Source organism: Trichechus manatus, unplaced genomic scaffold (assembly GCF_000243295.1).
Source record: "Trichechus manatus latirostris isolate Lorelei unplaced genomic scaffold, TriManLat1.0 scaffold00048, whole genome shotgun sequence".
NCBI lineage: Eukaryota > Metazoa > Chordata > Mammalia > Sirenia > Trichechidae > Trichechus > Trichechus manatus.
The window spans coordinates 2,369,624-2,394,172 of record NW_004443984.1 but is presented as its reverse complement, the minus strand read 5'-3'; the positions used below and the strand labels follow the sequence as shown (position 1 = coordinate 2,394,172).

Below are 24,549 nucleotides of genomic sequence, written 5' to 3'. Positions count from 1 at the left end.
GGTTTGAAATACTCCAAACTATCCATCTAAATGGGCTTACTTTTACTCTGAGTGGATAAATATAAACATAGGAGCATTATTTTACCCATAAATGGAGAACTCTTACCCCTAACATTTGTGGGTACTCAAGTAAGTACCGGATTTCTTTCAGTGACAAACCATCAACTGAACGTTAAATTCACACAGGAGTTTAACATGACAACAAAAATCAAGCTGCTCTGAAAAACAAACACCCACATACAAAACAAAAAAATTATCAAACCTCAATAAATCACTCACAAAATTACTAGAAATATGTCAATAACTCACACATGCCCCAATAAAGTACTCTTCCTTTTCAAACATTTCCTCTTTTTATTTACGGTCAGTGATAGAAGAGAGTGATCTCCAGTTGGTGGTGACCAAAAATTTAAGAGATAAGAGGATAGATGTAAAATGCATCCTTCTCCAAGTACTTGGGTCTGATTCACAGTCCCTGGGAGGAAGTCAAACCAGGGCAATATGCCTCTAGACTCCCAGACAAATGGAGAGCCAGGAGTCCAATACCATATGGGAATACACAGCTTGTCTTTATGGAAGGGTATCTAATCCCACTTTACCCTACTCAGTGATGGAGAGGATAGGCCTAAGCTGTAACCTTTCTCTCCTGGCTCATACAAATAGCAGTGAGTCACTACACTAGAGTTAAGCTCCCTACAGACAAGACAATCCACTAGAACATCCGCTAGTGGATTCGGTACAGTGGCAGGTTCGAAAATGAGGGGAAGGAGATAATTAGACCCATATCACCCATCAGGCACTGAATAAGTCTCATTTTACCCAGGCAGCTGTCTGACCATTCATTTTAAACGCTATGATGCCTTCACTTCATATTTCAAGCTTCTCTCTGCAGTAGCTGGGATGGAAAGGTGAAAATGCTCTCTCGGATGGAAAGGCCAAAGAAGAAACCAACTTTACACAACTGAGAAAGGCCAGGAAAAAGAAGGCTGCAGAGCAACAAAAAAGGAAGTTCAGCAAAATGTTTTGCTGACAGTTCAGGGCAACATACAAACACACATGTGGTCATGAAGCAGGCAGAAGCAGCAGTCCTGAGATGTGACTGTTAATACATCGACTTAAGTGAGGAGAAAGATCTAGCAATCACAGCTACATCTAAGTAACAGGGAGTGAAATTATGGAGCAAACTGCCATGCAATTCCATATCAACTATTCTACTCTGCCAGTTGTAACAAGAATTCATTCCTGAAAAAGTGTCACACACTCATCTGTCACTAACAGCCAAGCTGCCAGAAACTGACTACAAGTCAGCAGCAAAGGGCAGCTGTACATCTACTTCCTCTCACAAGGTCTATTCACCACTCCAGACATGGGATTTTAAAAGAAAAGTGCTTGAGCAGAGGGGAAATTAAGTACCTATTCCTTTCTTTCTACCTTCAGTTTACTAGGCAGTTGTCAAAGCCTCCAAAATTTAACAGACAGTGGGGAAGAACAACAAGAATAGGGGCTTTAAGAGACAGAGATGTTTCAACCCAGCACTGCCACTTCATGACTTTGGGGACTCTGGCAAGCAGACTCATCTCCTACTCTGTTTCTTCCCCTGTCAAATTAGTATAATAATCCTAGTTCGTCAGGTTGTGAAGAAAAATAAATAGTGCATTATAAAATGCTTAGCACAGTGCCTAGCACTGAACAGATTATTAAAATACTAGTAGTGGTGGTGGCAGTGGCAGCGGCAGCAGCAGTAATAGCCAGCATCTATCTAGCACTTAACTATGTGCCAGGCAATATTATAAATGTTTTATATGTGGTTCTCTTAGCCATTACATGATAACTGTCTCTGAATAAGTTTCAGGTTGTATTAATGGTTAACTACTGATTATAATACACTTATCAATCATTCTATGAATATTAATCAAGTAGACACTGGAAGACGCAAGTATAAAATCCCTCTCTTGACTCCAAGAGCCTATAATTTAATTAAGGAGACAGATAAAACCACAGTTAAGCAACAATATAGCAAATACATATAAGTTCGATATAAAATACAAGAGATGCCACAAAATAGAACATGATTAATTATCAAATGAATAGTGCAGTCAACGATAACAATAAAAAGGGTGAAAAGATCACTGACAACTGAAGGGCCTAAACAGGCTTCCTGGAAGAGAGATCTAAACTGAGTAGAATTTGGATATAAAGCATAAAGAAGGGAAGGCTTTCTAAGTGGGGGGTAATATGAAAAGCAAAAGTCTTGAACTCTACCACTATTTATGGAAAAGTCACAATTCCAATGGGCTGCTACCATATTTCATCAAGTCTAATATGCCACTGATTGTAAGAATCAGAAAAAAGTATACATCCCAGAACCAATGAAATATAATATTCCTTTTTCTATAACATAAGAGGGTTGGACAAGATGATCTCTAAACATTCTCTTCAACCCTGAAATGTTATGCTTATATAACTCAGGCTTACAAAAGAATATTCAAATTTTACCAAACCATCTACACTAAGGGAAGAACAAATATAATAAAAATAAGAGACAGTGGAACCATACTCCACTATTTGCAAGGCTAAAATACCTACTTCCTCACTAGGATGTTCATGTTTTCCCTTATACACTTGAACATATTTATAACAGCTATTTTAATACCCTTGTCTTCTAGTTCCATTATCTCTGTCATTTGAGTCTGTTTCTAGTGCCTGATTTTTCTCTAAGTCATGGGTCACATTTTGCTGCTTCTCAGCATGTCTAGTAACTTTGGATTGGATGCTGGACCATCGTGAATTTTACACTGCTGAATGTCTGGCTACTGTCTGCCTTTCAAGAGTGCTAGGCTTGCTTTGGGGCCCTGGTGGTGTAATGGTTAAGAGTTACAGCTGCTAACCAAAAGGTCGGCAGTTCAAATCCACCAGCTGATCCTTGGAAACTCTATGGGGCAGTTCTACTCTGTCCTATAGGGTCGCTATGAGTCGGAATCGACTCAATGGCAACGGGTTTGGTTTTTTGGTTTTGGTAGCCAATTAAGCTACTTGGGGTTTAGTTTAGTGCTTCTGAGGCTTGTTTTTAAGCTTTGTTAGGGTGGGTCTAGAGTAGCCTTTACTCAAGGGATATTTCAGCCCCAATACTAAGGTGTGGCCCTTCTAGGATCTCTACTGAATGCCCACAGTGATCACCGTGGGCTCTCTGCTCGAAAACCTCTCTCCTCTGGGAACTGGTTTAGCTCATAGCTTCCATGACACTATTTCCTTAACCTCTTGTTGGGGTTTGACCCTAGGAGCGTGTGTATGTGTTCAGCAAAGACTCAAGGGAACCCTGTGCAGATTTCTAGAGCAATTTTTTGTATAGCTCCCTGCTCTCCAGAACTGTCTCATAGTTTCCAGGTGCCTCAGCTTCCCTTGAACTACAATCTCTGTCTCTTCAACTCAGCAAAACCACTATACTCTGCTTGGGATCCCCACCCTACTCCACAGTCCAGAATATGCATCTAGGCAGAAAGTCACCGCTTATCTCCTTTTTTCCCTTCTCCCAGGAATCACAGTCCTGTGCTACCTGTTTAAGTCAGGACTGATCTCTGTCTTAGTAATCTAGAGCTGTTATAACATAAATACCACAAATAGATGGCTTTAAGAGAAATTTCTTTTCTCACAGTTTAGAAGTCCAAATTCAGGATGCCAGCTTTAGGAGAAGGCTTTCTCTCTCTGATGGTTCTGGGGGAAAGTCCTTGTCATCAATCTTCCCTGGTCAAGGAGCTTCTCAGTGCAGGGACCCCAGGGCCAAAGGATGAGCTATTCTCCTGGCTCTTGTTTCTTGGTGGTATGAGGTTCCCCTGTCTCTCTGCTGGCTTCTCTCTTTTATATCTCAAAAGAGAATGACTTAAGAAAAAATCTAATCTTGTAGATTGAGTCCTGCTTCATCAACATAACTGCCTCTAATCCTGCCTCGTTAACATAACAGAAGCAGGATTTGCAACACATTAGGAAAATTACATCAGATGACAAAATGGTGGACAATCACACAATACTGGGAATCATGGCCTAGCCAAGTTGACACACGTTTTGGGGGGACACAATTCAATCCATAACGATCTCCCTTCTAGTTTTGCAAGGCTCCCAATCATAAAGATACATTGTAAAATTCTTTAAAAGTCCGATTAATTTTAATTTATACCATGGAGTATATACCATGGAGTACTTTTAGGAGGAGTAAGAGGAAAAAGGAGCCCTGGTGGCACAGTGGTTAAGAGCTCAGATTGCTAAACAAAAGGTCAGCAGTTCAAATCCACCAGCTGCTCCCTGGAAACCCTATGGGGCAGTTCTTCCCTGTCCTACAGGGTCGCTAAGAGTCGGAATCCACTTGACAGCAACGGGTTTAGTTTTTTTGGAAGAGGAAAAAGTAGATGCCCTGACAGTAAACAAACCAGAAGGCACTGCAACTGGCAAATAGGTAGGCTATCATCACCATGAGACTATAGCGTACTTGAATAACAAAGTTAATTTTTTTTTTGAATGATCACAACCGAGAACAATAACAAAAAATTTCACTTTTGCTTTTTTTAAGCTAACATTCCTTTGGATGCTTACCACATTCAAAAACCTATATAGCTTGACTTGGTGAACTAGAAGCATGTTCAGTCAAGGGGAAGCAAGAGTTCTCTGAACCACTAGCTATGTGACCTTGGGCTGGTTCATCTCTCTGAGCCTCATCTGTAAAATAGGGAAAAGAAAATCTACCTCATAGGATGGTTCTAAGGATAAAATGAGATAACATATGTAAGCCTCCTAGAGGGATGCCTAGCACCCAGTAGGTACTCAGTAACTGAGAGCTGTCATTATTACCAATTTAAAGGAATGCTCAGTTTGTTTGGACTCACCTCCTATTGCTAATGAAATAAGCTACGGGAGGGTCAAACTAAACAACACTGAGCACTACACAAAGGGCCCTCCTAATTGATCCTTCTTTCTTGGGTCACAGTGGAGGCCAAAGAGTAGGTGGGCCTCCTACCTTCTAAGACAAGCTGTTCCAGGAGTGTGGAGACACATGCTGAGAAAGAAGTGTACACAGGATGGCCTCCGCTTACATTATGCCAGTTTTTTAGGATTAAGACAGACGGTATCAGTCTTCCAAATCATAGTCAGTCAAAAGTCAATTCTGTATTTTCTCTTTATGTTTCTTGAAAGAAAAATAGTCTCAAAGGGACTATTATCTGGGTTGTGGCATTTCTTAAAAAAAAAAAACCTTTCATCTTTTCAAGGCCCAAGGCAAACGTCACCAAAAAGCCTCCCTTGACTCTTTAAAGTCATTCCTCCCTCCCCAAAAGTGCCAAAGAGGTATGCTGAACGTCTTTCGCGGCAGTCATTACATTCTATTTGTAGCACATATTTTTGGGGTACACAACTCTATGAAAAAAACTTAACAGAAGTATTAGTAGCAATAGCAGCTATCTGGAGCCAAGGGTGGGATTCTTAAAACTTCACTGTATCCTACAGTATCTTCTCAATAAATAGTTGTTAAATTCCTAAAATGTGCCAGGTATTTATTCACGTTTTCTCAAATGGCTCTGTTCCTCAAAATGATTCTGCAAGTAAGTAGTATTCTGATTTCAGAGATGAGAAAACTAAAATTCAGAGTGGTTCGTTAACTTTCTCAAGGTCACACAGATAATCAGCTTTCAAACCCATCTCTGTCCAAAGTTCATTCACTGACTCTACAAAACACTCAAACCAAGAAGCTAGACAAATATGCCCATGTTTCTCATCTTCATAAAAGTGTCACCAAACCCCAGACTACCTTCTCCCCCCACCCCCTGAAAAAAGACTGTGCGTGCTAACACAAGAAAGCCTTCCTGACATACTTACCCTAGAACTGAAGTGGTGTTAATGAGAGTAACACCCTGCTTTCTCCTCTCTATGTCCAATTTTAGCCAGCTGCTCAGGGGCTTCACATCTTTCATTTTAAACAACATAAACACTGGCTCATTTAAAGTGCCAGCCTCAGATAATATGTTCAGATGCTATTGCTTTTCCAACAAACTCCTGTTTTCAAACAGCTAGGCATTTGGGGTTCCATCACTTCTGACGGGCTACTTTTATCTTCAGGGTCCCTGAGAATCACTTTAAGCTTCATTCTCTGCACATTGTTCAGCTCACCAAATCTTGTCAAGATAAGTACCTAATCTTTCATCTTCTTTTACAATGAACCAAAATACATTCCTATGGGTAATTTCTAAACTGTATATTTTAAAATAATATCCTTCTGGCCTTTTTTCTAAAAAGCACAGTTGTTTTTCCTATTTAGCCCAAGTCAAGATAATTATATCAGTAGTGAGTTTTCCTCCATCTTCTTCTGCATATGGGGAATACTGAAAAAGATAAGTCTTTTTTAATTATTAAATGTAAATAGCTCATTAAATATAATCCAATTACTTTAATTGTAAAAAGGAAGTAATTACAATATGTACATGTATTCTTGCCTAGTAGATTTAATATCTTAAATTAATCTTTTCAGCATTAATATTTTAAATTAACCTCTGACACTAGAAAAATGTAAGAAACTGGTATCTCTTTTTTAAAAAGGTATATAAAGCTGTACTTTATGGACTTTTGTTGTGATTTCACCCACAAACAATTTTAGTGGAAACAACCCCATTGCCACAGAGAGGGGTAATTAAATACCACCTGCCCTAAGTGAACTGGTATTTCTTGTCTGCCATAAATCATGTTAAAGGGTCTGTTTTAAATTCTAATGTCTTACTGGGACAAAAAGCTAAGAGGGAATTCTGTGACATTTTAATCAGCATAAAAGCTTTACTAGGGAAGATAATTCCAAGACACAATTTGTTAGAAACATGCCTTTGGTATCGCTGTTGTGTGCCATCGAGTCAATTTTGACTCACAGAGACCCTATTGGACAGAGTAGAACTGCCCCACAGAGTTTCCAAGGAGTGGCTAGTAGCCTAAATTTTCCATTATCTGATTGCTATTTTGTTATTACAAATCCTAGCTCCCTGAAACCACCTCTAAACACTCCTCTTGCTCTCTGGTCTCTAGCCCCCTCAAGTTTGCTGCTATAACATTTTCCCTCAGCAGCCATCTGATTTTTGGTTTTTACTTTCTTGGTGACCAAGGGTAAATAAATTGCAAGGCTAAATCTCTATGAACTGCTTTGAAAATGGGCTCTGCCACGGTCTGTGCACTGAAGACCTTCTATTAAAATGGAGGAAAGAGGCTTACACAGATGAAGAACTAAGAAAATTGAGCTTTGTTTTTCCAAATCCTACCAAATTCCATCAGAGTTATTTTAGGACATGAATATTTATTTAGAAAAAGTAAAATTATATTTCTATTAGCACAGACTTTTTCCAAACTTTAGGAATAGCAAGAATTATATGAATATATGTGTGGCACAGGTAACAACTGAGGCCATGTTTGTACAATGCTTTCCCTCCAAATTAGAAAAGTTCTATCTAACTCTCAGGGATTTTACTGAAACAGATTTTCCTTTTCAGATCTTGTATTAATGAACCAAAGGTGCAGCTCTGTCTCGCTGATACCATTTCCCAAAACAAATTAGTGAAAGGGGTGAGGCTGGCTGTGACTGACTCCTTTGGTCATTCGGACTGGAGCCACATTGGAGCAGTTCCCGATTACATGAGGCTGGTTTCTGCTGTCATCCAGCCTAACTATGAAAAGCTATTTTGTGGCCAAGAGGATAGTGACACAGGTCGCTGTGGGGTCTCTCATCCCAAACACTGTAATGGATTCTTAACAGTTACCAAAAGTTAACAAAAGAAATAGAGCCTGATACCTGATGATGATCACAGTCCTCCAGAAGGACAGCACGATTAAATGAAAACAAGAAGTAATTTCACAGGTAAGAAATGCACCGGCAGCTGAAACTAAGTCCTTTTCAAAATTTAAATGATTCAAGTCTCATCTTGATAACACTGTTATTTTTGTACAAAATAGATCTTATTAGGCCAGCCCTTGAAAGTTAAAAAGGTGTCTTTAAATGCCTGCTGACCTAAAATTGCCATGTTCCATGTTTTAAAGGGATTGATTTTCTGGAAAAGGACAATAAGATGCCAAATTCTTTTCAATGGAGCTCAGAATACTATCTGGTGTACCTATTCTGCACCTGTGGAAGCAAAAGAATAAGACTGGCTCACACATCCCAGAAGGAGGACGTTATTTATGTGGGCTCTCTCTATGACCTCTGGGGCAGCAAATGTAAAAAAGTCCTTTTTTGAGGGTAAGAGGCGGGCTCAGGACTTTCAACTACCCATTCAAGCAGGGTTACGATTCCCCTCCTCCATAATTAAGTTTCCTTTCCCTCTCTCCATGCATGCATGAACTGTAGTGACATTGACATGGGGTCTGACATTAGCCTTTGGAGGTCATTTAAATTCTCCTTCCAAGCTGCCTGAAAAGCAGTGCATCATCCACTCCACAATGCCTGAGTGTGGGTTTGACTAGACAGCACTCAAAGTAGAGTCATCTAAAGCAAAAAGAAGAAAGAAGGCTCCAAATTCAGGTATCAGAAAAAGGACAAATCAAAGAGATAAAACTTACTCAAGAGACAATAGTAAGAAAAACACTAAACATCTAACATTGGATGAATGAAAACACTTCTATGGATAATCCGTTACCTAGGGAAGAAAAAAAGGTCACTCATGATATGGCCCATTTATATGGCCAGTCTCATCTCCCGTGGCATTCTTTCACACACATATTACTCCCCTCACCTCATCCCCCACAGTCCTACAGATCTTTACATGGTTCTTCATTATACCTTGTGCTCTTTTGCCTCCATACCTTTGCTCAAGTCAGACCCCCCACCACACCCCCCACCAACTTCTAAGGTCTTCCAAGATCGAGCTCAAGCGAAACATCTCTTGACTAGCCTTGCTCCAAAGGAGGTTGGTGTCCTTTCTCCCCGATGCCTCCCCACACATACCATATTGGTTGTCTAAACTTTTGTAATACCTTATGTATGCTTATACCATCATACATTAAAATGACTGATATTCTTACTTGCTCTCCCACTAGACAGTTCCTTGAGGCTGGTGTTATTAGCCATCTCTGATCCTAGTGCTTATCACTGTGCTAGGCACAGAAAGAATGCTCAATATTTATCAAATGAATGAAGCCATGGATGGTGGCTCTTGAGCTTTGGTCCACATTAAGGTGAGGATGGGGAGGGTGTCTGGGTCACCAGTTTTGTGGCAATGCTTCCTGAGGGAAAAGTACTTATTATGAATAGCCCAAGTTCAACCTCTACAGAACTGCTAGCAGCTTACAAGGTCACAAAACAGGACTTGCATACACTTCCCAAGCACAGGAAATTGATTAGGGGTCCAAACCAGGAGACAGCAGAGTAAGAAGCTAAAAATTAAAAACCAAGGCCACCCTGCCCAACGCGAGCTGTCTGCCATAGCCACTTCCCTTTAATTCATGCACCTCGAAGCTCTTACTCCCTAATGTAAAGAGAGAAAAGTGATAGAGTTTTCAGCCAAAGGAGGTAATTTTCCAAAAAGGCTAAGGAAGGTCAGAATAGGGTAAGTCATGAAAATTAGCACACGTCCAAAGCTTGAAACAAATCCAGGCTGCCATTAAAATCTCTAGGCACTTGGCCTAAAATGTTAATAACCCTCTGAACTTTTCCTTTTCCTCCCAAATCAGTTTCTTGCTTCCCTCCCCTTCAATACTTTTTCCCACACCCACCTACCCATCTACCCACCCACCAGCCTCTTTTTTTCCTCCAGAGAAAAGAAATCCCTTTGGAAGTTATGCCTACCCTTCTCTGACTCCAATAATGCCAAGTGGAATGGTATATGGATACAACTGGTGAGAATCTGGCAAACAAACAACTTCAAATATATGTGGGACTTATATAAAGTGATATCCAGTTATTTGTCTGTTCGTTCATTCATTCATTCGACAAATCTTATGTACTGAGGATACAATTCAACACTGCCCCTGTGGAGCTCACAAGCCACTGAAGGAGACTAATAAATAAAGAGGACAATAACATTCTGTGATAAGTATGGCCACAAATGTTAAGTCAAAGGTATGTTATTGAGGCATCCAGCTCAGACTGGAGCAGGGTGGTCAGTTAAGAAAGGTTTCCTGGAAGAGGTGACACCTGAGCTGTGTCTTAAAGGACAAGTAAGATTAAGTAGTTAAGAGGAGAAGCTCCAGGTGGAGGGAGCAGTGTGTGCAGAGGCAAATAGTGTCCCAGAAACAGCAAATGGCTTGGTGTGGCCGGAGTGCAGGAAATCATGAGTGATGAGGTTAATAAGGCGGACAGAAGCCGAGGCACCAAGAGCCTCGTATGCTGGGCTATAGCACGTGGAGTGTGCTGAAAGCTATAGGGAGCTATTTAAGATTGAGGGTGGGGAGTGACAAGACCAGATTTGCATTTAGAAAGCTCTCTCTAGCAGCAGTGTGGAGAATGGACTACATGAAGAGGTGAAAGGCTGAGGCAGTAGTCCAGGTGGAAGTACTCCTAATTGATGGACAGAATCTACATAATGGGAGAGTTGCAATATAAGCTATAGAAAGTGCTTTAAACTGGGTTTGAGACAAGGCTCAATTACTGATAAGCTTTCTCCCTAGAACAATTAAATTACTTAATCTCTCCAGGCCTCAGTTTTTACATTCTGAAAAACATGTTTATGTATGAAAGCAGAAGTAGGGGGAAGACTAGACTAGATCAGGTATCCCCAAATTTTCTTAATGCTTTAAGATTATTTATATGCAAAATAAAACCCACTGCTGTTGAGTCAATTCTAACTCATAATGGCCCTACAGAACAGGGTAGAACTGCCCCATAGGGTTTCCAAGGCTGTAAATCTTTACGGAAGCAGGCTGCCACATCTTTCTCCTGAGGAGCGGTTGGAGTTTGAAGCGCCAGTCTTTTGGTTAGCAGTCAAGTGCTTAACCACTGCGCCACCAGGGCTCTTAAGATTTATAGATACAAAAAAAATTTAATATATGTAAGGTATCAAGAATCATAAGGGAGCCCTGGTGGCACAGTGGTTAAGCGCTCAGCTGTGAACCAAAAAAGATTGGTGGTTTGAACCCACCAGCCACTCCTTAGGAGAAAGATGTGGCAGCCTGCTTCCGTAAAGATTTACAGCCTTGGAAACCCTATGGGGCAGTTCTACCTGGCCCGATAGGGTCGCTATGAGTCAGAATCAACTCAATAGCAATGTGTTTGGTTTCCTGGTATCAAGAATCACGACATAGCAAATTTCAGTGTATCTACCACCAAGTTTAAGAAGACTATTACTATTGGCTTTCAAGTCCCCTGCCTACCACTCCCCAAACTCATGTCCTTCCTTCCTCACTCTGAGATTACTATTCCTGTTTCCTTAATTTTTCTTTATAATTTTATCACATTTGTATCTCTAAATATTATATTAGTTTCACATATTTCTGAACTTCAATGAATCTAATCATAATGTACATATTCTTCTGTGACTTTTTCATTCTACAACTTATTACTGAGATTCATTCCTGTTGCTACAGACGCAATTTACTCATTTTTACGGTTATATAGTATTCCACTGTATGAACATAACCATCATCTATTTATCCAATCTGAAGTTGACAGTCATTGGTATTTCTTCCAGTTTGGATTTTTATTTGTTTTTGCTACTCCAACAGTGTTGCTATGCACATTTATGTACATGTCTCCTGGTGCACATGTGCAAGAGTTCTTTAGAGTATATAAAAATGGTGTGGTGGCATCAGATCTCATCTAACCTCAAGGGGAGGAGACAGAATCACCATCAACATAAGCTCAAAGCTGATTCCTATGAGGTGAAGGACACACATACCTCCTTCTCTCCAACTTTTTTTTTTTTTTTTTTTTACCAATTCTGACACCAGCTGTCCCTCCCACAGCACTCTCTATTTTTCTGCTGGGTTCAATGATTCGTTGCAATGGCCACATAGAACTCACAGAACATATTCACAGTTATGGGATTTATTAGGGAAGTAACAGGTTACAACTTGGGATCAGGATCAGGAAGCATGTAAGCAAAGTCTCTCTTCTTCAGTGCAGGTCAGCTCTCAGCTCCTCTCAACCTCCTGAGGACAGGCTCCTCTAGGCTCCCTGAGGACAGTCCTCGGTCCTTGGCCTGGCCTCTGCCCTGCTTGGCCAAGTATTACAAAAGCTCTTTTAGCTCCGTTGATAAGTGCTGGGAAGCACCCAACTCCACCAGCAAGCTTCCTGCCTGAAGGCGATTGGCTCTCTCACTCCACGGGTCAGCATGCCCACTGTAGCCACCTCACTCTGTGGGCCAGGAAGCCACCACCATTACATGCTAGTTGCCTGGTTCTGCTGCTGCCATCATTCACTGCTACTTCTCACTATCTCTGGTGCTATCTCTCTGACCCCTGGGTCTAGGAGGTTCTTAGTGCAGGGACCCTGGGTCCAAAGGACACGTTCTGCTCCTGGCTCTTCTTCTTGCTGGTAGTGAAGCCCCCTCTCCTGCCTTTGGGATGGCTCATTTTAAACCTAGCGGGATGGCAAAACTGACTAGTCTCCTTATTAGGGTTCCATACACCTTATTTACATGATCCCACCCCTGCAAGGGTTCCATGCACCTTATTTGCATTGTTAGCAAGCTGTCCAATACCCTTGGTGGGCCATGAGCACCTTATCTGCATAATCCCCCAATCATTTTGTGGGGGTCAAAAGACCATAAATGGCTACAAGGGCCATATTAAGTAATCCACTGCATCACAGGGTAGATACCTACAAGTAGAATAACTGGGTCATAGGGTATGCACATCTTTAATCATGAAATAATGCCAAATTGTCTTGCAAAATGGTTGTACCCATTACACTCCTGGTTGTAATATTCCAGCTGCTTCATATCCTTGCCAACATTTTTTTGTCAGACGTTATTTATTTTTGCCAATCTGATGCATAGAAAATAATGTATCACTGTAGTTTTAATTTACATTACTAATGAGCATCCCCATCTCTTTTTGTAGGAAAGAGCTCTTTTTTTTTTTCCCAAAACACTGAGATCAAGCCCCTCTCTAAAATCCTAGAATGGGCTGAAGGATGTGGCAGCAGCTGCTCCTCATTAATTAACCAAATGAAGTCAGGTCTCCTTCAGCACTAAGGTAAAACTTTATGACCAATCTCAGTCAACACCCGACACAGAGATGACTTGAAAATTTTTCATCTGAGGATTGGGGTTGAGTTAGGGATGTTATAATGACTTAGACTGAGAAGAAATGATTGCGGCAAACACTATCTTACACCAATGACTTCTTTAGCCTCCTCTCCATGTTCTACACTCTGGTCACTGCTCACCAAAGAGGACCTTCACGTTCCTGCCTCTGCTTTCACTCAAGATATTTCCCACTTCTTGAAATACCCACTTTTTTCTTTTTTTCTTCTTGAATTTTATCAATCCTTCCCTGCCCAGTTCAAATGTCACTGCCTCCACCCTGACTCTGCTCCCCAGAAAGAAGTAATCAAGCCCTCCTCTGATCCAACTGCTGTTCTTGTTGTTGGCTGCCACTGAGTCAGCCCCCAACTGACTCACAGTGACCCGGTGCAGCACTGAACAAATCCCTGACTGGTCCTGCACCATCCTCATAACGGGTTACAGATCGGACTATTGTGATCCATAGGGTTTTTATTGGCAGATTTTTGGAAGATCAACAGACCCTTCTTTCTTGTCTCAGTCTGGAAGCTTCATTAAAATCTGCTCAGCATCCTAACAACTCACAAGCCTCCAGTGACAGATGAGTGGTCAGACGGTGTGCATGAGGTACGTTAGATGAGAACTGAACTGTGGTCTCCTGCATGGGAGGAGAGAATTCTACCACTGAACCACTGCACCTCTGCTCCAACACCAAAAATCAAATGCACTGCCATCAAGTTGATTCCAACTCATAGCAACTCTACAGGACAGAGGAGAATTATCCCATAGTTTCCAAGACCAAATCTTTTTGGTTTTTTTGGGGAACACTTTATTGTTGTTTGGGTGAAAGTTTGCAGAGCAAATTTATTTTCCCATTCAACTATTCATACAAATTTTGTTTCATGACATTAGTTGCAATCTCCTTAATGTGACAACACTCTACCCACTTCCTCCCTGAGTTCCCTGTTTCCACTCGCCCATCTTTTTCCTACCCCTTCCTGCCTTCTGAACTTTGTTTTATGGCAGCTGCCCTTTGGGTCTTGTGTGATTGATTGTTCTGAGCAGCATGTTCCTCACGGATGTTATTATTCACTTTACAGGCCTGTCTATTGTTTGGCTGAAAGGTGATCTCCGGGAGTGGGTTCAGTTCCAGGTCTGAGGGGTGTCTAAGGGCCTTACTCTTCGAGGTTCCACCAGTCTCTATCAAGTCTGGTCTTTTTAATGAATTTGAATTTTGTTCTACATTTTTCTCCCACTCTACCCAGGACCTTCTATGTGACTCCACTCAGAGCAGTCGGTAGTGGTAGCCAGGCACCATTTAGTTCTTCTGGTCTCAGGGTAGTGGAGGCTGTGGTTTATGTCATCTATTAGTCCTCTGGACTAGTTGCTTCCTTGAGACTTTTTCTTCACTCTTCTTTGCTCCGGGTGGGAAGAGACCAATTGCTGTATCTTAGATGGCCGTTCACAAGCTTTTAAGACCCCAGTCGCTAGTCAACAAAGTAGGATGTAGAACATTGTCTTTATGGACCAATTGACCTAGATGCCCCCCGAGACTATGGTCCTAAGCCCTCAAGCCCAGTGACTCAGTCGCTCGAGGTGTGTGTTTATGGCTAAGAAGTTTTCGTAACCGTGCCCTCTGCATGCTCTACTATATACGTGGATATATTTGCTGCACATACAAATGCATATGTAGAAATATCCTTTGCCAAACCTATATATGTTTGTGGGTGTACTCCCATACATCATCCCACACCTGTTCAGTTTACATATCTACCTACATATCCACCTGTAAATTATTACTGTTACTGCAGGATTGTGTATGTTATAGTATTTACCATTGTTGCCTTTTACTCTTGCGTACCTCAGTGTCTTCGCCTTGGTCATGTTGTGCTGACTTCCCTTATATTGTGTATTGTCTTTCCCTTCACCCAAGTTAATATGTGTCTACTATCTAGTTAGTGATTTTCCCTCCCCTCCCCCTCCCATCCTTGGTAACCATCAAAGAATGTTTCTTTCTGTGTGTAAACCTTTTCTTGACTTTTGTAAGAGTGGTCTCATACAATATTTGTCCTTTTGTTATTGACTTCTTTCACTCACCAATGCCATAAATCTTTACAGAAGCAGACTGCCACATCTTTCTCCCAAGGAGCAACTGGTGGGTTCAAACCGCTGAACTTTAGTTTAGCGGTGAGCGCTTCAACCACTGTGCCACTAAGGCTCCTGTCTGCTCCAATAGTACCCTATTATTCTCTTTTATAGTATCCATCCTACATTACAGTTGTAACAGAGATAGATTGTGAGCTCTTTGAGGAAAGGTACTATCTATTAAATCTTGAGGTCTGAGCAGCACTTCTGACATCCACTGACCCTTCATAAAACACTGGGTAAGTGGATAGAAAGATGAACAGAATTCACAATGGAAAGGTTCTTTTTGACTCTTGCTGACCATGAAGAAAAAAATCAGAGAAAAATCCAAGAAGGAGAAAGAGAGTGGGAGCTAATGAAGAAAAAAAGGTGACAATTAGCTCTCCTTAGTAGAGACCCATGTCAGGAAGGCAGGAAGTGAAAATGTAAATCATATGGTCACCTTCTTAATGGGGGGCAATGGCATGGAAAAGTGGAACTTATAACTGATTCTATAACCTTAGGCTGTATCTTGAAAGTTCGATGGAATTCATCTGGAAAATTATTTGGGCATGGTGTTTTCTTTGGGAGAAGTTATTTAACTACAGCTTCAATTTATTTGTTGTTGTGGTGTGCAGTCAAGTCAGTTCTGATGACTGACAGTGACCCTACAGGACAGAGCAGAACTGTCCCAATAGGGCTTCCTAGGCTGTAATCTTTATGGGAGGAGATCGCCAGGTCTATTCCCCCTCAGAGATGCTGGTAGGTTCGAACCGCTGACCTTTCAGTTAGCAGCCAAGTGTTTAACCACTGTGCCAGGTTTTCTACTTCTTCTGAAGTCATCTTGGTAAGTTATCTTTTGCGTTTTCATCTAAATTTTCAAATAAACTGATACAGTATTCATAGTATTTCCTAAACTCATTAGCAAAAATTATTAAGGCAAAATAGCTAGATGAATAAAGTAATGGTAGAGATAAAGATTCAGAAATATTTGAAATTCAACAATACTGCAACATTTTCGTGTGTATCTGTATTCCTAGAATACAGGCTATTTTTGGACAGGGTAGTATTTATCTTAGTCTTTTGCACATAATGTGTTCTCAAAAGTATTTGTTGATTTTCTGAATCAAATAAAAAATAGAAAATTGATAATTCAAGCCAATCAGGTATTTTATTATTTTCATAATTGATTTTGATTAATGCATGATTGTCCTCAGTGACATTTGCAGTTGTCTTTAAAACAAAGATTTTTTTTAAATTAAGTAAAAATTGGTCATTTCAGAGACCAGTCTCATTCATGAAATTAGATGTTAAAAAATCCTATACTTTTAAATATAGCAATCACTAAATTTAAGAGAAAATCAGCAAGAATAAAAAAATTAACAGCTCTGAACTATAAAATATGATTTTTAAAAATAAAAATGTAATTATTATTAAGACTACTGTTACGATAAAAGCACATTTCATGATTTAAGGAAAAAAAGTCATTTTAATGGTTTAAAAAAAACAAAACAAAACCAAAACTTATGCTAGTCATTTGTTTTAATCCACTCCTCCAAAACTGGCATCACATTTGCTAAGTGGAAGGAAAACTACCTAATTTAAATTTCAGCTTCCTTGCCCTGTCCCACCCCCCTCCTGCCCTAGTAGATGTGTAATTGATTAAATATATACTGTATGAGGAAGCAAAGATGTAATTTAATTAAAAAGAAATCCAGAGCAAACTGTACTGGAATAATTTTTAAACCTTGTTTAGAGATTAGGAGCCCTGGTGGTATAGTGGTTAAGAGTTTGGCTGCTAACCAAAAGGTCGTTAGTTCAAATTCACCAACTGCTCCTTGGAAACCCTATGGGACAGTCCTACTCTGTCCTATAGGGTCACTATGAGTCGGAATCGACTCAATGGCAATGGGTTCGGTTTTGGTTTTTAGAAACTAATCAAAAAATACTAGTCCTCTGCCAGTGAAGGTTGAGGTTTTCAATTGGATGCCGCTCTAGGAGAGTGTTATTGCAAATAAGTACTATTAGAAGAATGGCAATGGATACTACCGGTCCAACAGATCAATGAGACAGCAAATAACACCTTTTGATTCTAGATTGGTATAATCATTTGGTATAATCATCGACACAGCTCCAGTACCATACAATAAGGCTATATCCCAAAAATCTATGGGAAGCTGACGATAGTAATAGTTCTCTGCCAATCTAGTAATTCAGATGCATTTACCAGCTCCTCTTCTCGTAGAAATCATGTTAATAAAGATGTTTTGTTATTTACTGTTTTATATGCCAGTATTTTTTTAAAAACTGGACATGTTTTTCAGAAATTCATGCTGGTATTTTTCAGATTTGGAGGAAATGGAGTTTGACAGATTATTTCCCAAGTGATCTGGAAGGAAACAAAAGAATCAGCGAAATCAAGATATGAAAATGCATCAGGTGCAGCCTGGAGTCTGTTGGCAGGAGGAAAAAAGTTTCTGTATTATGTAAACAAGAATCCATGGTAAACAAAATTCAGTTATAATGAAGCAATTATCATGTCCTGTCACATCAGTTTTCCCATCTGTAAGATGGACATCAATAACAGTATAAATCTCACAGGATTATTGAGAGAAATAAAAGAGTAAATATATATAAAAATTTAGAACAGTAGCTGGCATTAGTGCAGGTGTTAGCTTCTTTTAGGGAATGACACATTCTACATAAAGGAGAATTGTCAGATAATGGAAATAACTCTTTAGACACTGTATTTTTATGAAAATGTCTGTAAATATGTTGTATATATTCATTACTTCTTAAACAGAACATACTAAATATAATTTAACATTTCTTGGTAACCAAGGGTCCTAAGATCAGTAGTGGTACTGTGCTATAAAGACTGTGTTGCTGTCAGAGGCTCCTGAGATGTGAGAACCCTATGCCCCTGCAGTAAAATGGCCACAAAGTTTTTGAATCTCCTTCTGCTGTCATGCCTCTGATCATCAGTGTGTATTAGTCCATCCAATCTATATTATTCTAATAATACTTACTATCATACAAAGCTTCTAGTTTAAAAACCACTTTTATCATTTCTCATTAATTCAGTAAGTATATCATTTGATTAATTAGCTGATCTGAATCTCACAAGAAGTCTGTGAGATTAAAAGAACATGTGTTTTATTCCCATTTTTTTTTAATTGTGGTAAAACTATATACACAACAAAACATTTGCCAATTCAACATTTTTTACATGTACAATTCAGTGACACTGGTTAAGTTCATCCATTGTACAATCATCACCACTGTTTCCAAATTATTCCATCACCAGTAACAAATACTCAGTGCCCCTGAGCAAAGGCTCTCTCCCTTCTCTCCACCCCCACCTTCCATCCCTAGTAACCACTAATAAACTTGGTCTCTATACATTTGCCTATTTCATGTAAGTAAGATCTTACAATATTTGTCCTTTCATGATTGACTTATTTCACTTAACATAATGTTTTCAAGGTTCATCCATGTTGTGGCGTGCACTGGGACTTCATTTCTCTTTATGGTTGAGTAATATTCCATTGTACGTATATACGTTTTGTTTAGCCATTTATCTATGGATGGACATTTAGGTTGTTTCCACCTTTTGGCTACTGTGAACAGTGCTGCGATGAACATTGGTATACAAATTTCTGCTTTCAATTCTTTTGGGTGTATATCTAGGATTGAGATTTCTGGGTCATATGGTAGTTCTATGTTTAACTTTTTGAGGAACTGCAAAAGTTTTCCACAGTGGCGGCACTATTTTATGTTCCCACCAGTAATAGACAAGGGTTCCGATTTGCAGTGCAATGAGTTTCTCTTTATATATGGCCTTTCTGGCCCTGGGTTTATAGTTCTGCCAAAATGATTTGTTAGGCCATAATCTTGCAAAGGGATTGGACAGTTTACCATGCAAATAACATATGTAAAATCCTTGCAGGGACTGGACAGTTTACTATACAAATAAGGTGCCTGTGGCCTACCAAGGGGATTAGTCAATTTATGGTCTTGGTGGGAGGAGTAAGCTTATAAAAGGGCTAATCCCACAGAGGTTGAGGGGCACCTCATTATCACCAGGAAGTGGAGCACGTCCTTTGGACCTGGGGTGCCTGCACTGAGAACCTCCTAGATTCAGGAGCTAGAGAGAGGTGTAACACTGGAGACAGTGTGAGATGGTACAAGCAGTGAGAACCATGAGACCAGTATGAGACAGCTGCAGTGGGCTTCCCAACCTACAGACCAAGAGAGCTGAGCGCCTTTGGGCAGGAGGTTTGCTGGTGCAGTGGGGTGCCTCCAGGCACTTGATGGTGGAGCCAAAAGAGCTGTAACACTTGCCCAAGCGGGGTCCCATGGCAGAGGCCAGGCCCAGGTGGGGGCCAACCTGCGGGCACAGCCAAGTGCAGCCTACCTGCAGGCATGCCGAGAAGGAGCTGAAAGCTGTCTTGGTTGGAAGCCGTACTGATTGACAAACTGTATCCTGTCTCCGGAGTTACTCCTGTTACTTGCAAGTTGATCCTGATCCTGAGTTACACCCAGTTATTTCTTTATTTCTAAGTTGATTCTGATCCCAAGTTGTAACCTGTTACTTCCCCAATAAACCACTTAACTGTAAGTACGGTTCATGAGTTCCGTGAAGTGTTGCAGTGAATTATCTAACTCAAAGACAGGAGGAAGAGCACTGAGGGAAGGCAGAATAGCTGATGTTACATAATGGAGTGGTATAACAGCTTGGAGAAGTTGGACATTTGGGATATCTTTAACCCCCACCTCATAGGAACCAGCTTTGTGTAGATTCTTATTAAAGAAATTATTCATTTACAATTTCTCCACATCCTGACCCACACCTGTTATTTTCCTTTTTTCTTTTAATCATAGCCTTTCTAGTGGGAGTGAAGTAGTACCTTATAATGGTTTTGATTTGTATCTCCCTAATGACTAATGAGAGAGCCCTGGTGGTGCAGTGGTTAAGAGCTCAGCTGCTAACCAAAAGGTCAGCAGTTTGAATCCACCAGCTGCTCCTTGGAAACCCTAGGGGCAGTTCTACCCAGTCCTATAGGGTCGCTATGAGTTGGAATTGACTCGACAGCACGCTGCAGCAACAACACAACAACAATGAATAATGAGCCCTGGTGGCGCAGTGGTTAAAGCACTCAGCTGCTAATCGAAAGGTCAGCAGTTTGAACCAATCAGCTGCTCCGTGGGAGAAAGATGTGGCAGTTCTGCTTTTGTAAAGATTTACAGCCTTGGAAAGCCTATGGGACAGTTCTACTCTGTCCTATAGGGTCGCTATGAGTCGGAATCTTGACAGTAGTGGGTTTGGTTTTTGGTTTAGTAACTAATGACTTCAAGCATCTTTTCATGTGCTTATTGGCCATTTGCATATCCTCTTTGGTGAAACACCTATTCATCTGTCCATACTTGAACTGGATTGTTTGTCTTGTTGTTAAGTTTTAGGAGTTCTTATATATTCTAGATATTAAACCCTTATCATATATGCTTCCCTAAAATTTTCTCCCAATCTGTAGGTTGTCTCTTCACTTTGTTGATGTTTACAATTTTAATTACCTCACTAAAGATGAGAAAACTAAGGTCAGAAAGGGTCAAGAGACTTACTTTGGGCCACAGAGCCAGCAGGCAACATAGTCAGCCCTCACACACCTAGGTCCTCTGTCCCTCAATGTACACAATTATCTGACTGAGGTCCAAAAGTAACACTACTTTTGAGGTAAGTGAATGAGCTTTCTGGAAGCTCTTTGCCACTCAAAAGCGCTTTTAGTTTAGTTTTAGATGCAAAGAGCTGTGTTCATTGGCTAAAACTGCCAGATTTCTGACGTTTTGATGTTCCTCCTCTGCTCTCAAATATTCTTCCTAAAATTCTCTGAATTTTATGGAAACACTTTATTAATGTGAACTTTACACATTTGAAACTTGAAATAAACTCAGATCTGAGCTAAAGTTTACTTCTGCACTCTAATAAAAAGTCTAGCTAAAGAAACAATGCAAATAAGATTGCAGGGAGAAACGTTTAATAAGCTGTTTTTAAGCATTTCAGGAGTCTAATTTACATACAATTAAAGTTAAATTGCACATCATTCTCAGCTACTCATTAAACTAGGTACAAGGACCTCTACCTGGCAAAATAACCTGGTAACACTATTAGCCTAGTTTCAGCTACTGTATGAACTCAGAAGTAACAGATGCTCCCACAGAAAAACAACCTACAGCACTCTCACTAGGATTTCCCCCAATTAGCCCAAATTAATGAGGTTTGATTGCACCTCCAATGATCACCCACAAAACCCATTTTCCCCTGATGGCTAGAGTAGCAGTTAAACCACCTGCCCTAGAAATGAGGTAGACGAAGCAAGACAGAATGGCAATAGCATAGAGGTTAAGAGCCAGGGAGCCAGGGTTCTAGGCCAGATTCTGCTCCTAAAACTGTGTGACCTTGGTTAAATCAGTGTACTTCTCTAGGCTTCGGTTTTCTCATCTACAAAACAAGGAAGCCAAGAATGTGATCTCTAAATACAACATCCCACTAAAAAGACCCAGAGCTCCTTGAAGAAAAGAGCAGGAAATGTACAAGACAAGTCTGGAACATGTTATCATAGGAGAAAGCAAAGAACATTATCAATGACTAATATAGTTATGTCAAAAGGAATCAGGAGTCAACCTGAAGAGACTGGCTCCCACTGGTCCGAGACAAAACAACTTGAACATCAGTAAGAATGACTGCAATGGATCAAAACACATCAAATATGTTAAAATCCCTAAGTTCATAATGATCCTTAAAAAAAAGAAAAGAAACAAAACTCACTGGTGCCCTTTGGAGGATGCCAGGGAAACCAACTCATCATTTTGAAAACTAGTAAATAAAGGAATAAACAGAAAGGATCAAGTATTTATCCTGCCTTTCCTGTATAAATCAAACTTCAGGGTAAGCAAAGCATTGATGAGGGAAAGTTTTTCTTTACTGAAGTATTCAGCTAACAAATGAAGAAAGAATGATGGAATTACAATATCATCGTTTTGCAAACATCTAATGAAATAATAGATCTAGGTCATGATTATCTATGACCACTTACAACACAAAAAGAGACACCATGGAAGTATACACCACCACTTATGACGTACTCTTAACAAAATACGGAACCTGATTCAGGTCAAGCCTCTAGATCTGTGCTGTCCAACAGGTAGCCACTAGATACATGTGGTTACTGAGGACTTAAAATGTGGCTAGTCAGCTAGCTGGCTGGATGGACACAGGAAATCAGGGGTGGAAAGGAGGAGTGTGCTGTCACAGTACAGGGACAGCAAGTAGGGTCACATAACAATGTATGTATAAATTTTTGTATGAGAAACTAACCTGAATCGTAAACTTTCACTTAAAGTACAACAATAAAATAAAACAAAATGTGGCTAGTCAAAACTGTTATGTGCTGTTAAGTGTAAAATACACACTGGATTTCAAAGACTTAGTATGAAAAAAAGAACATAAAATATCTCATTAATAATTTTTTATATTGATTACATGTTGAAATGGTAAGAGTCTGGATCTATTTAGTTAAATAAAATATATATTATTAAAATAAATTTCACCTATTTCTTATCTTTTTAATGTGCCTACTAAAAAATTTAAATTTCATCTGCAACTTGCATATTTTTATCAAACCATGCTGCTCTAGACCTAAAACTAGTTTATAGGGAATACAAGGATAAAGGAATATAAATGAATCATAGGAATTCAATTAGCAAAACTGAGAATGGGAAAACTACAGAACAAGCTGGTTTCTTAAACAACAGCAGCAACAACAAAAAAGAATAAAAAACAGAAAAAAAAGAGAAAAAATTTTAGTAATAGAGATAACTTATAGATTAAAAGAGACCTGTGTGCCATCGAGTCAATTCTGACTCCTTGTGACCTATAGGACAGAGAACTGTCCCATAAGGTTTCCTAGGCTGAAATCTTTACAGAAGCACATCTCCAGGTCTTTTCTCCCACAGAGAGGCTGATGGGTTTGAACTGCTGACCTTTCAGTTAGTAGCCAAGTGCTTAACCATTGTGCCACCAGGGCTCTAAAAGCAACTTAGGATCCATACCAACCAAATCAATGTATGGACCTTATCGGGACCCTAATTCAAATTAACCAAATGTTTACAAAGAAAGGAGGGCGAGATGAAGGGCAAGAAGGAGAGAGAAAGAAACAGCAATTGTGGAAATCTGAACATTAACTTGACGTTTGATGATGTCTTGAATCTACAAAAATCTATGAAAATAAATCAGGGGGTTGGTTAATACCTGAAGAGGTCATTCAATTTAGTTTTTTGCCTCTAGGACACACTGAAAGATTACCTCACCAACAAATATTTATGAGTAAACACCAAGTGTAAAGGCCCTAGCATTATAGAAGATGCAGAGATTCAAGAAACAGTTTCTGCTTAAGGAGATTAGTCATAAAGAAGAGATGAGTAAAGTACATAAATATAAAACAAAGTAAAAACTAATGAAGCTATGATTTAAGTATTGTAAGTAACGTACTTCTGGTTAAGAACTCACAGAAGGCAGCGTAGAGGAGTGCCCTATAACTGGGCATTAAAAATGGGCAGGATTTGGACATGCAGAGACAAGGGGTATTATATCAGTGGCAGACAGACAGTGTGAGCAGAGGCACAGAGGCAGAAAATAATGAGACACATCTGGGGAATGAAGATGAGTTATCTTATTGCAAAAGTAGTGGGAAGCAAGGCTGGAAGGACAAGTTGGGGCCAGATCACAGAATCCTGAATATCAGGCCGAGTTTGTACTTTAGTCAGTAAGCAATGGGAGTCACACAATTGACTTTAGATTATAAAATATTTAGGAAGATGTTATACTCTCATCTGAGGAGAACAGAATGGAGCTAGCAAGGGAGACTGGAAGTAGGAACAATAGTCAAGGCAGAAGATAACAAAGATCTGAACTAGAATAGTGGGAGAAAGTGACAGGGAGGGACCTGAGAGGGTCTTGGCAAGGAAAGAAATATGAAGTTCGGGTACAGTCAATAGTAGCTGAGATTTTACACCTGGATGAACTGGGAGAATAGTGGAGCCAATGTCCAGCATGTTGGCAGACCTATACCAAAAAACCCAAAGCCACTGCCATCGAGAACAGAACTGCCCCATAGGGTTTTCAAGGCTGTAATCTTTATGGAAGCAGACTGCCACATCTTTCTTCCACAGAGCAGCTGGTGGGTTTGAACTACAG

The 24,549-nt window shown here is 40.0% G+C and overlaps 1 protein-coding gene across 2 annotated transcripts in view; it reads right to left on the bottom strand.

The window, feature by feature from the left end:
* The window catches only part of WASF2 (WASP family member 2), a 71,486-nt gene that overhangs the window by 27,211 nt on the left and 19,726 nt on the right, over window positions 1–24,549 (bottom strand). Inside the window, exons 1-2 of one of the 2 annotated variants that reach the window (XM_023732076.1) lie at window positions 8,572–8,823; window positions 5,860–6,362 (exon numbers count right to left, since the gene is read on the bottom strand). The exons of the other annotated variant lie outside the window; for it this stretch is intronic. The gene's annotated coding sequence lies outside the window, so the exon portion shown is untranslated. Of the gene's footprint in view, window positions 1–5,859; window positions 6,363–8,571; window positions 8,824–24,549 lie in introns of those variants that run through there. 2 annotated transcript variants of the gene reach the window in all.